Raw genomic sequence first — 13,406 nt, forward strand, 5'->3', positions numbered from 1 at the left:
CTTTTTATTAATAATCCCTTTAACACATTTTTCATGGCAGTAAATTTTAGTTTTTACTTTCTTGAACTTTATTCTTGTTTTATATTGGCCATTAAAAAAATAAATTCAATAAGCATTGTTGAAAAGTCTCCTGAGTGTATTTTTTTTCTCCAGCATTTGTGATATGTTCTGTCACTTCATTTTAAATTTTCATTGGTTGCAATAAGAATAGACTTTCAGATTGCTTCCATTTCACCTGTTGCAGTGATTGGAGAACTGGTATTATAGGGATGATGCTATGTAGAAAGCAACTGGGACAATAGGACATCAAAGTATCTCCGCCAGTGATTATTAGGGGTCACGCTTCCTAGTGTGCTGTGGTGGGAAGTATGTGGTGGGAATCAAAAGGAATTGCTACCTTTAGATTTGCTCCTTTGTCTAAGTGTCTCATACAATCTCATGTTAGTTTCCATCCTTTGGCTATGTCTGAGCACAGATGCAACATTGGGTACACAGATTGTAGTTGAAACAGTGTCATAAGCTAGGAATAGTGTCTTCTACCTTAGAGCCTTGGGCTGTATGCTCCTGTTGATAACAGGTACTTTAACTTTGGTTATTTGAAATGTTCAGTTGTTGTCTCTGTTTTATGTCTGGGTATGTGCATTTGGGGTAAATAGCAGATGATTTGAATATCTTAACCATGGGCTGCAGGCAGGTAGTAGCCTCTTCTGTGAGTAGACATAGATGATGTGACTTGGCTCTCTCAGCTGGCTCAGTCTCCACTGATCTATATTGAGAGCTAAAGCCAGTAAAAAAAAGTCTCAAGCCTGCTGCTATAGTTCTCTGATAAGTGCACCTTCTGTCCAGGATGCTGACCCTGTGCACACCATTATTCAGTGCAGTTTTGGGTCTCTACAGATATGTGGCCTTGAATAAAAAACTTTGGGGGATTTCATTATAGCAACCTCCCCTCCCTCTCCTGGCTTGTACTGCCCCAGGTTCAGTGTGAACAGAGCTCCGTTAGTTTTTACTATTCCTTTACAGTGGACTGTTCCTCCCAACATGCATGGTATTTTTCCATTTATCATTCAAGGGTTATTGACTTGTTCCTTTGCAACTTGTTGTGAGTGTACAGAGAAGACAAGTTGGTGTCTTTTCTCTGTGTCATCTTACTGAACTTGTATGTAGATATTGTAAAACTTTGTGATAGACTGATGTTTGTTCAAAATTGTTACTGTCCTTCCCTATGGAAGTGTGAATTCCTTTCATTTTCCACTGATAGAAGATTGAGCATGTGTTCTGCTTTGATCAAAGCAAGATGAGCAGAACTGAAATGCTTTGTTATAAACAGAAGCTTTTGATAGATTCTCCCTGACTCTCATTTCTTCTTGCAAAAAAGGTTTTTTTTTTTTTTTTCTGAATTCATCTCTTTTTTTGTACACAGTTGCTGAACATAGACAAGATTAGCCTACACATCACATTAAATAGGCTAGGGCTAAGTAAAACAGGCAAAATATCTTCTACCTAATCAAGGGTATGGCCATAATTCTCATTATTAAAATGTTCAAACAGACTAAGGTGATAACAGATAAATTCTTAAAGTTTCCACAGGTAAGGAGATGAAGATCCTGACTATGCCATAGAAGCACAGTAAGATTAGTCTAAAGTAGAGTCATGTTTTATCATAAAGGCTATGGCGCTCTTGGTACATGGTATCTCTTTGAGTCAAGTAGATAAGAAACTATGTGTTTTATAGGTTAGTATGACTGCCAGTTCCACTAACCTTAACTAGTAGAGACTCAATGTTCAAAACTTTACATGATCCTTAGGTCTCCAATATTTTATGGGCAGAAAACAGAATGTGAAAATTTCTGTTTTCAAGAAAGTCATTTGCTCTAATGTCTTCTTGAAGAGGTCAAGGGAAATAATGGAAATAGACCCTTCAGAGCCTGAGCCAAGGGCTACTGAGAACAATGGAAAAGAGAGTTACTCCTCTAGGCAGAAACAAGGCTTAATAAATAAATATTCCTTACTGTATTGGACTCTAAAGCTGCTATAGGAAAATACCAGAGACCAGATGGTTTAAACAACTGAAATTTACTCACAATTCCAGAGGTTGGAAGTCTGAGATCAAGGTGCTAACACGGCCAGTTGCTGGTGAGGAGACTATTCCTGGCTTACAGACAGCTGTTTCTTTTACATATTCACTGGGGCTTTTCTTAGTGTGAAGAGAGAGAGTAAACTCTCTGGTACCTCTTCTTATAAAGACATTAATCCTCTTAGATCAAGTCCCCATCCTTAGTACCTAATTTAATCTTAATTACTTCCTTAGAAGCCCCATCCCCAAATACAACCACATTAGGTATTAGAACTTCAACATATGAATTTGAAGGTATACAAACATTCAGCCACAATATTTACCTTCAAAGTAGAGGCCTTGCATGCCTGCCAACAGGTTTTTTGAATTACTGTGAATCAGTGACTATTTGTATCTGCAATTATTCCTGTTTCTGAAAGGGAGTGATTACTGTGATGGGAAATGTAGTAGAGAGGCTGATAACTTTTTTCTTTCTTCCTATTTTTTTTTAGTCCTTGGTCTTTGGATCAAGGGGAGCCATAAGAGAGAATGAGTTTCATGCCTTGATGGGCTAGAGGAACTTAATTCCTTATGGAGACAGGACAGGAACTATATTTCATATGTAGAAAAGAGGATGCTCTAATTAATTAAAAAATAAAATAAGGGCCTCTCCTGGTGTCACAGCGGTTGAGCGCTGGGTTGTGAAGCTGCCCTCAGCCTCTGCGGTGTTGGTTCGATCCCCAGCCACCAGCGAGGGTCTCACATGGCACGACAGACCTCTCCTGTTTTGCTCACTGCTCCCCTTAGCAGTGTTATTTCATCCGTCTGCCTGTTCTGCTCCCTGCTTTGGCTCTGGTGAATTCTCTCACCCTCCCGCACTTCTGACTGTATCCAGTGCTTGTATAAATAAACAAATCATTGAAAAAAATAAAATTTATTTCATAATAAAAAAGAAAATGTAAAATTTTTCAAATAAGAGAGTAGATTGTTACAAATTATAATATAGTTTACATTTTTTTTTTCTGCCGTTCCTACCATGCTGCTGCTTGTCATGTATCGCCCTTGGAAAAATTTTCATATTCCCATTGACTTTGGCAATGATTTGTTTTGTTTGGCCAATAAAATGAGGCTTTTCACTTTGGGAATTTTAAGCCAGAGTATGCTTCACTCTGAAATGGACAATATCTTACATAAAGGTTACTCTGCCAGCCTGAGTGCTATTAAAGGATATAACACGGAGTAAACTGTAATGAGCATGTGGTATGAATGGGCAAAAACCATAATAAAACAAAGTTTTGTTATTGAGAGACATTGAAGAGTATACTCTTTCTCTCTTCACATTAAGAAACACTCCCAGTGAATATATAGAAGAAATGGCTGGCAGGAACCTGTATGTACATGGAGTGTTAATGTTTCATTTAGCATTTAGGTTATATCCAGGTTATATTGAGGTTAAGATTGAATGATAACTACAGTTATAATTAAAAGATTGCACCTCTAACAATAAAAAGGCTAATTTTCATATTGAAAAGGAGCGCTACTAAACCATTCTTAACACAAATTTGGAATAAGGTCTTAAAATGAATAGTAGAGCTTCATCCAGCAAGTGTTCATGACTCTCTGCAGTTCCTTCACTGTACTGTGATCGGGGCACAGTGCACTATTTCTGCTCTCAGGGATGACAAACATGCTGACTCATCCAGTCCCATTTCATTATAATAAATTCAGGATGACTTCAGCAACATTTTCTATGAACTGGCCAAAGCTATTAAGAGACTAACTCTGCTTTTTCCTAATTTAAATTCAATTGATACTCCAGTGTGAGCTCTCTAGCTTATCTGGTCTTCATTAAGGGCCTGTTAAACTATGAAAAAAGTATTACCTTTTTTTGACATTTGTACCATTACATATAATATTAATTGCCAAAGTATACTAATTAGCTGATTAGAGTAAGTGTTCTTTGTGTATATATCATTTCATTTACTAAAGAGTCTGCATTCTGAGTAGTATTAAAAGCAGAGAGAGAGTTTTTGTGTTATAAAGGAAATTGTCACTCAAGCACTCCCTCGTCATCAGTATTCTTTTCAAAGTTACACCAACTAAAAAAAATCCCTTGGTCATTCCTTTGTCTTCAATCACTTGACTGGACCTTGCACTCATTAGTAAGCTTCTCTCTCCAGTTTCTGGTTCTGAGCAGAGTGTTGAAGAAAGGAGATAAAATGGACTTACTCAGCACTGCAGATAGAGTCAATTGATCTTCTAGGCAGCAAAATACTTGATCAGCTCTTCTCATACTAGCATGTCTATGTGGAGACATCTGAAATCAGTGAACAGCAGTAACAGCTTGGCCAACTGAGATACTAACTAGATATGCTATCACTAAAAGGACATTCTATCAGACTACATTGAGACCCAAAATAATGTGTGTACATGAAGGTCCATCCTAATTAACAAGGTTTGTGTTTAATCCTTCAACCTTCAATAATTCCAAAGTTATAAATTGTCTGTTAAGTTTTTATCAAGTAAATATAATGTATAGTCCCAATGTGAAACACTAATTTTATAGGTGTGAAGTATGAATATTTGCTTGTAGCTCATATCAAATGAGGAAAAGAAAATTAAATTGATTTTGTCATCAAAAAAGAATTCCATTTTATCCTGACAGTATAGTGCCCAGGACTACAGAATGATGCCTCCAAGTTGGAAGAATCTTGGAGGCAAGAAACCTTAGTGTTCTAGGATCAAGCCACTGAAGTTCTGTAATGAGAACATCTAAAAACAGGTGACTTTCTTTGCAAAACTACAAAAGATTAGTTATTTCTAGTATGAACAATATATTGTTTGAGAAGTCCATGTCTATGTTTTCTGAATATTGCCAATAGAAGTGCCAGTAACACTCAAGGAAATTTCCAAATACTGTGGTGCCCAAACTTCAAATATTATGTATACTTAGTTTCTTGTTTCACTGTTTATTTAACTTTTAATTTCATTTAAATCAGTTTAGACTCTCTAAATATTTGGAGAAGGTAAATCCTTAATGTCAAACCTTTCCTGCAATGTAACAAGGATAATTTAATATTCTTGTTTATATTTATTCAATATCGAGTTCTCTCTAAGTGCTTATTTAGTTTTAACAATCAGTTTATGTGTTGGCAACACAATTTCTATTGATCACTCACTTGAGTAATTTCTTGTACAATAACATGATCATGGTTTATATTTATTTTCAACATTGACATTCCCTGCCATGTAAATAGAACCATTGTTAAGTAAGAGTAAAGTTGTTTTTATAACTATGTGTTGAAGAAAGGTTAAGTGTTTACCCATGGGAAAATTATTGAGATGATTACTCAAGAAATTCATCATTTGTGTTTATTTTTTTAAAAGATTTATTTATTTTTATTTATTTATATAAGCACTGGGTATAGTCAGAAGCGCGGGAGGGTGAGAGAATTCACCAGAGCCAGAGCAGGGAGCAGAACAGGCAGAAGGACCAAGGTACACTGCTGAGGGGAGCAGTGGCACAGCAGGAGAGGTCTGCGCACCATGTGGGACCCTCACCCGGTGGCCAGGGATCGAAACGGCGCTGCAGAGGCTGTGGGCAGCTTCGCAACCCAGGGCTCAGCCGCTGCACCACCGGGGAGGCCCTGTGTTTATTCTTATAGAGGATATAGTGTATCTATCTAGACTAGGACATAGCAATGATAGACAGATTATATAAGATCTTGTATAAGAGTTTGGGAAAATATTGATAAATAAAGAATCAAATATGAAGATCTTTCAAAATTGTTTTGATTCATATATACTTGAAAATATTTAATAACACTAGAAATGCTTCTAGGTAACAGAGTATGAAATTTTAGTTCTGAAAAAACTCTCAGAAATCACTTTGCCCAGGTTTTCTTCTATATTTTAGAGAGGAGGGAAGTGACCCAAACAGGTCTAGTATTATAGTGCAAGGAAGTAACAGATTTGAATAAAGGAGTCTTTGTGATTAATATAGTGTTCTTTTGCCTGCTCAAAGCTGACTTCTTCTTAAAAATTAAAACTCATTAGTGATTAAAACTTATTAGTGATCTTTTTTATCAGATCAGATGGGGATTGTTTGATGCATGACTCAGTAAAATTGGTAGTTCTCTTTGACCTGAATTCTAAAATTCATAATTTTAGGAAGAATTAATGATAATTAAGAACTCTGACATATAATTTTCTGAAGGCAGGGGTAATATCCTAAATTTCTTTAATCTATATCTGGTCTTTTCATTTTATGTAGAATTTGCTTTCTTATGTTTGCTGAACTAAAGACATGGATAAATAATCTTATGAGAGATACCAGATTCAGCTGTAAATTGAGCTTACAATAAATAGTCTAGAAGTTATGTTTCAAACATAGCTTTGAAAACAGTTAATAGTGTGACTTCCCTACCCAATTATTCTAATATAGCTCCTGTGCTCCTACAGTGCTCCCAGCATCTCTCCATGTCTCTATTCACTCTACTTCTGGCAAGTAAGAGTCATTTATCTGACTACATAATTTGGGAAATATAAATTCATAATGCTTGTCTCAGTTCTCCCTTATTTTCCTTTGGAGGTTGGTTGGTCCAGGATACAAGAATTCTCCACCATACCCTTTAGAGTGAGGAGACCCTCATAATGTTGTGAAGTGGTACAATTTGCCAAATTCTTGGGTTTAGTTAGTAGGGTGTCATAGTTCTCACAATAAGCCATAGTCCTCTAACTCAGTCTTTAGGGGGTAAGAAGTGTGATATTTTACTCTGTCCATTCCTTATCTAAGTTTTCAATTTGTTTGGAAGAAACAAGGATGCTGCAGATCTCAATGGATGCTCTTGGAATAGTCTAATTAAAAAACCCACAAAAAATAGGCTATTCAACAATTAGCTTAAGAACATTGTAGGGAAAAGGAAAACTTCCATAAGTTCCATTCCCAATCAACTGTATCCGTGAACTCTTGAATGAGTGAGCACTCCTTGTTTACTTAGAAGCAAACAAATTTATCCTCATGATATCTTCTTGATGCTACAGTCCCAATCTGTTCCAGTATTGTGAGATCCTCCTCTTCTCACTTTTTGGGAGTTGGTCCTGAGTTCCCTCTCAGGAATATATTGGCCTTGTGTCAATACATCTAGTATTCCATAGAATCCTGGCTTACTTCTGCAAGCTTCTTTCTGAAAAGAAGCTCACATTTTAATTTTTATTGATCTCCCCTTTAGAACCCTGTGCTCCTTAGAGTCTGTTTTTCTCATACATTCGGATAATATTCTTCCCACCCCAAACTACACCCTCACATATAACATCAATATGAATATCTATATTTCTGTGTAGTATACATAATTCTTACATTTTGCACTGTAGAAAAATGATTGATGTGTAGTGAATAACTCCTACCCACTCTCCCATTTATATTATGTTCATATCTGCCATTATTCTTTAAACTTACTGAAGAGGAGTTACTGGAACTGACAGTCTGAGAGAAGCTACCTGACTTTATTCACCCTCCCTCCCCTCAAAAAAGGAAGTCAATAATGCATATGGAGAGCACATTACAATCTGCTGAGCTAGACACAGTGCTTGATGTTGAGATACATTTGCAACTTTGATTTTTTAGAGAAGGAAATGTGTGTTACTAAGTGTTCAGTGAGCTTCAGTCAAGGATCATTTTTCTTTATCTATTGCATTTCTTTGTTCTGACTGTAACTTTCAATGTTTCATATCCTACAATCTTCACTTGGAAGTCAGTGAAAAGTCCCAATTGAAATTCTGTTATTTTGAGCCATCTGTTAGAAAAAGATTTTACAAGAAATTAGAAAGTGGTCAATGCATCATTTGGCAAAAACAGTATCAAGTAATATGAACTTAAGACATTTTTCCAAGATGACAAAGCCTAGACCAAATTTAACTAGTGTTGGGAGACTCTTGTCCATTAGATCTTATAGGTCAGGTCAGCTAGTGAAGTAAAATTAAAATACTTAGTAAGTTTTAGTTGTGACACTAGAATTATGTGACTTCATGGGCAAGGGTTAAAGTTACTTCAAAACTTAAAGAGACAGTCAAAATCCATTCATTGCAAATAAAATGTAGTGACCAAATAAAATTACTCTGTGGTGAACTGAAGGAAGGACTCTGTGCAGGGTAATGAGGACTCTGTTAAGGAGCAAGGATCGTGCCATCCCCGTAAAATCATCTTTGAAGACAAAGAACATCTCAGGTCATTTTGATGTGAAGATGAGTCAGTGATTAGGAATGACATCCTATTGATTGGGGTGTGTGTGTGCAGAGCCCAAAGCAGTATTTGCCCTAATAAGGAACTAGAGAGTTTTAAAAATGAATTTTTGGTTTCATTAAAAAAATTAGCTTTGAAAGATCAACAGGAAATGAGCTATTGACTATGTGTTGACATTTCAGACCATAAAGGAACTGGAAGTAACACAAACATACCCTTCAAATATGCTGATATGTTTAAGTGACATTTACATGGTAGAGAGATATTAAAATCATGTTTCCCTCACTCTTAAGGCTATGCACCAAGGTTAGGGAATTAAGCAATGGACTTTTCTAGAGATTTCTAATTTATAATGTTTGTTTTTGCTTCAGTGACTTATTGGGTATTAAGACCATTATCCAAATTGACCCCAGGTCCTAATGACCTTCAAGTCTCACTGTTGACAAACAATCCCCTCTAGGGCAGTTTTATGCCTCTTTCAACATTAACCAAATGGTAAGGTGAACTGAATCACATCCCAGAGCTAATGATGAAAAAATAAGTGTTTCCAAAGGTTTGTCATATTTCTGTTAATATTAGCCAAATATGAGAACAAACCTTTCCTTATATAATTATTTTCTTCTAGAACAGAGGTCATGCATGATTGCCTTTAAGCTCAAGTAGCATATACATATTTTTGTTTGTCCTTATCAGTTTGATACATATTGAGGATACTAATTCAAAAATCCAGATCTTCAGATTCTTTTGAGAAATTAGAAGATTTGGCATCACTTTTTCTAATTTCCTCTTGGCAATTCTGTGATGGAGTTGAACATGTCTACAGATCCAAGCAGAGCAGGTGATATCTATGTGGTGTCACTCCTTGTTCTCTTATGGTAGACCAACTTTATTACTTTATCTGAGTAGCCTTGTAGGTATTTTAATTTGTGACTTGATCCTTCTTCAAATTGTCTCCTGCAGGCCTTTTTACTTACTTTGCCAGTCACATCACTTTCCTATACATTTAAAAAACAAAATTTTTTTAATTTTGCAAAAGCAATCTTTCCTTACAGGCAAATATGTCAGACTTTGCCATAGTGAGGATTCTTTACTTAAAATAAGTCCATTATACTGATGTAGTAGGTGGTGGTAGAGAATATGAGAAAATTAAATAAGTAGAAGTTGGTAAATAAACAGGTTTCCTTTGTGTAAAACAAAACTCACATTGTCTTCTGGATTTCTGTCTCTTAGTGTGCAGGACTTTGATATGTTAGTTTTTCTCCTAAGATCTAACTAACCTATGTCACTTTGTTGATTCTGATCTCTAGCAACGTGTTAAATTAATGATTAAATCTCAGTGGGTGGTTGTGTGCATACTTTAGGCAAGCTGCTCTGTGGTGAAGAAATTTTTTCTCTGAATCTTTATTTTTCTTTGGTTCTCAAGAGGCAACCCCCCAATTTGCTGCCCTGATTCAGTTAGTGGAATAAATTTCAGCTAGACATCTGTATTTTAATTTGCGATATCATGATGAATCACTGTTAAATGGGTTCCAACTTGTCTGTAGTGCATCATTCTAAGTTTTTAGTTAAATTTTTAATATACTTCTTAGCCAGATATTATTCAACTTGATCCTTTTCTGGTGGATATGGAGAGAGTGTTATTTAGCCTTGTTTATTGTACCAACCCATGAACAGGATATGAAACAATCTTCATCTTATTATACTCTGTTTCAAAGAAAGCATCAACTTAGTATTTCTTCATAAAAATTAATATCACTATAGGGGTTACCCTCCCCCCTGTAGATACTTGCTGGTCTGAGTTTAATATTTTAAATGAATTTTGGGGTAAATGAACACCTAAAAGTGGGAAGCTAAAATATATCACTACACATTACAAAATTGGTAAGTTATTAATTTTTGGGAAAATTATGTTGGTGTTTATTGAGTTTTATAACCTGTTTTAGAACTGCAGGCAAGGCAGGTGGAGCAAACTTGGAAAATGAAAATATCTTGATCATTTGCTTAAAACCCAAATTTATCCAACAGGTAACTAAATCAGAGGGCAGTATATTCAGGAGACAAATATAGTTTTGAGAGGAAAGCAAACAATTTGAGCAGTAAATAACAGAAATTTAAAAGAATATGCAAAAGAACATTGACAGAATATTCTGAGATTGCATATATAAAAATACTTTGAGCACAGGGAGTGGTTTTATTAATTTTTGAATGATCTCTGATGATGAGCCTCAGGATGTAGCATAGGAAAGTACTCAGTAACTGTCCAGTGAATTACCTTGAATATGGTTGTGTGTGGAATTAGACTGCAGCCTAGATTTCTCCCCCCCACCGCCTTCAAATTCTTGGTTTAATAGGACTTGTTTAATTTGAGAAAAACAGGTCTCTAACATAAGGCTCTCCACAAAAATAACCCTCAGGATCAGCTTTAGAAAACAAATCTGAAAACTATTGCACTGTTTGTCTAGAGGTTGTATTTGACATGGCTATTGTCATTCACAAAGATACATTGCTACATTTGTGTTGAACAGCTCCCACATAACACTCTTAATGTGCAGTGTAACACCCATACCTGTATCTCAAAGCAGCTCTCAGGTGCTACTCAAATAATGATATTGCCTTTGCAGTTAGGGAAGCAACTACTAAATTCATGTATGAATGGAAAGAACTGTACAGCCTGCATAATGAGAGAGTATTTTGGAGACAATTGATAAAAACCATAAACCCTTTTTATTGTTAAGTCCTAAAGAGGTACCAAAATTAAAGGCAAAAATTACAGGGTGAGATTTAACATAACTACTAGGAGCATCAGTATCTGGTGAAAATCTATATTTTGCAACTGCTCAGATTTCAATGGATAGACAAAGCCAGTGGGAATACTTGGCTCCCAAGGTCATATAATTAATAAAATCCTTCAGAAAAATGAAGAAGTGACACAGAAACATATTCCTCACCACAGTAGTAAAAAGTGCTTGCTCATTGAAAGATGAGTTAGATTCACTGTGTTTATAGAGACCTAGGTGGGCAGGGCTTGAAGATTCTGTGGTCTGACTCAAAAGGAAATGAAAATTGATAGTACAAAAGGTATCTAGTGAATAATAAGCTTACATTTAATTTTAAGATAAATTAGTGTTATAAAACCACAGAAAAGTGGAACTTTTGAGTGTACGTCCAGAACTTTGTAAAGAAATGTTAGACTTTACCCTTGACTAGAGTAAAAGCTTTGATGATTTCTCATCAATGATAGAGTTCTCTGTAATCTAGATTAGTGGTTTTCAAAGTTTCTGACCACTAAGTGTGTGTCCTTGGATACATGCATATGCATATGACTGAAGACAACAAGGTTTAGAAGGTCACCCCCACTTGACACATTTTGGGCTGATTTCAAGTTTTCAAATGAACTATTTATTTATTTATGCATACATGTGGTATTGGCCGCAGGTGTGGGGTGTGTGTGAGAGGATTCACCGGAGGCAGAGTGGGGAACAGAACAGACAGATTGAAATACACTGCTGAGGGGAGCATCGGGCAAGGCAGGTGATGTCTGCTGTGCCGTGAGGGTCAGCTCCCTGGTCAGGGATCGAACTCGTGCTGCAGTGGCTGCAGATATTTTCAGAGTGCTGCGACTCAACCCTTTGCGCCACCAGGGAGGCCCTCAAATGAACTCTTTTTTTTTTTTTTTTTTTAAATAGAAGCATGTTTTATTTATTTATTTATTTGTTTGTTTTTGTTTAAGCACTGGGTACAGTCAGAAGCGCGGGAGGGTGAGAGAATTCACCAGAGCCAGAGTTGGGAGCAGAGCAGGCAGAAGGACCGAAGTACACTGCTGAGGGGAGCAGCGGGCGGCAGGAGAGGTCTGCGCGCCATGTGGGACCCTCCTCCGGTGGCCGGGGAGCAGCGGGCGGCAGGAGAGGTCTGTGCGCCATGTGGGACCCTCCTCCGGTGGCCGGGGAGCAGCCGGGGATCGAACTGGCGCCGCAGAGGCCGCGGGCAGCTTTGCAACCCAACGCTCAACCGCTGCGCCACCAGGGAGGCCCTCAAATGAACTCTTGACCACACTTAAAATTACACTAAGTTGTTCTCTATTTCCTTTCACTTTTTTTTTTATTATTTCAGTTAAAAGTGAAGCAGTTATAATCCATTAAACTTATACTCACTAATAGTTTGTAATCTTTAAGGTTGAAAATCACTGTAGGAGAGCTACTAACAGTACAAGAAACTAAATAGACACCGATGAAATGCTTCTTAAAAGTGGCATTTATTACGCATCAATAGAGTGCTCAGTAATAGAGTGCTCGTGGCTTGTTTAGTTAATATATATGATCATTGATGAGAATACTTGTGCTAGGCAAGATTCCAAGATGGTCCCTGAGATTCCCCAGTTCTCTAGTGTTCATGCCTTGCATGATCCCTGAGATGGTGAATTTGATGTCTTTTATTCCCATAGTTATGTAAGATGGCACAGTTGATCTTAAGGGGATTTGTCTGGAAGCCTGACATTTAAAAGCAGAGAGTTTTCTTAGTGGCAGAAGAGGAAGTGAGAGATGGAAAGTGTGAGAAGAACTTGATGCCTCATTACTGACTTGAAGATGGAGGTCCACAAAGCCGAGTGGCCCCCACAAAAAGCCAGGAAGGAATTGGGTACCTACAAAAACACGGAATATAATTCTGCCATTGAGAATGATCTTGGAAATTGATTTTTACTCAAAACATCCAGACTACAACTCAGCCTGCCTGACACCTTGATGGCAGCCTTCTGAGACTTTGAGCAGAGGACCCAGCAAAATTATTGAAACTTTGAAGTAATCAGATTCACAGGAGTGAATTGGAACTGGGGTTCTCAGACCTCAAGTTCACAATTTTTGTTTCAGGAATGAAAGAATTTAATGTCAAGAGTAGAGTTAGGCAGAAAAGTATAGATTTATTTACAGATAAAGAGAAGGGCAGGAAGGCTTTCTGCGCAGGGAAGGATCCCATGGGAGCAAGAAACAGGTGTTTTATATGGTTATAGTGGGCAAGGAGTCAGGGTTTGACCATTGGGTGTCTCAGTGTTGTGTCTCTTGCTGATTAGTTGGGCCCTATGGGGTCTCCTAGGTGACTGAGGCCCACTGAGTC

General features: G+C 37.1%; 1 long non-coding RNA gene across 1 annotated transcript in view; it reads left to right on the forward strand.

Annotated features, from left to right (window-relative positions):
• LOC129146503 (uncharacterized) overlaps window positions 1-13,406 on the forward strand; it is a 214,417-nt gene that overhangs the window by 142,883 nt on the left and 58,128 nt on the right. The gene's annotated exons all lie outside the window — the stretch shown is intronic.

The sequence above is a fragment of the Talpa occidentalis genome, unplaced genomic scaffold (assembly GCF_014898055.3).
Source record: "Talpa occidentalis isolate TD23 unplaced genomic scaffold, MPIMG_talOcc4v2.1 talOcc4.2, whole genome shotgun sequence".
Taxonomy (NCBI): domain Eukaryota; kingdom Metazoa; phylum Chordata; class Mammalia; order Eulipotyphla; family Talpidae; genus Talpa; species Talpa occidentalis.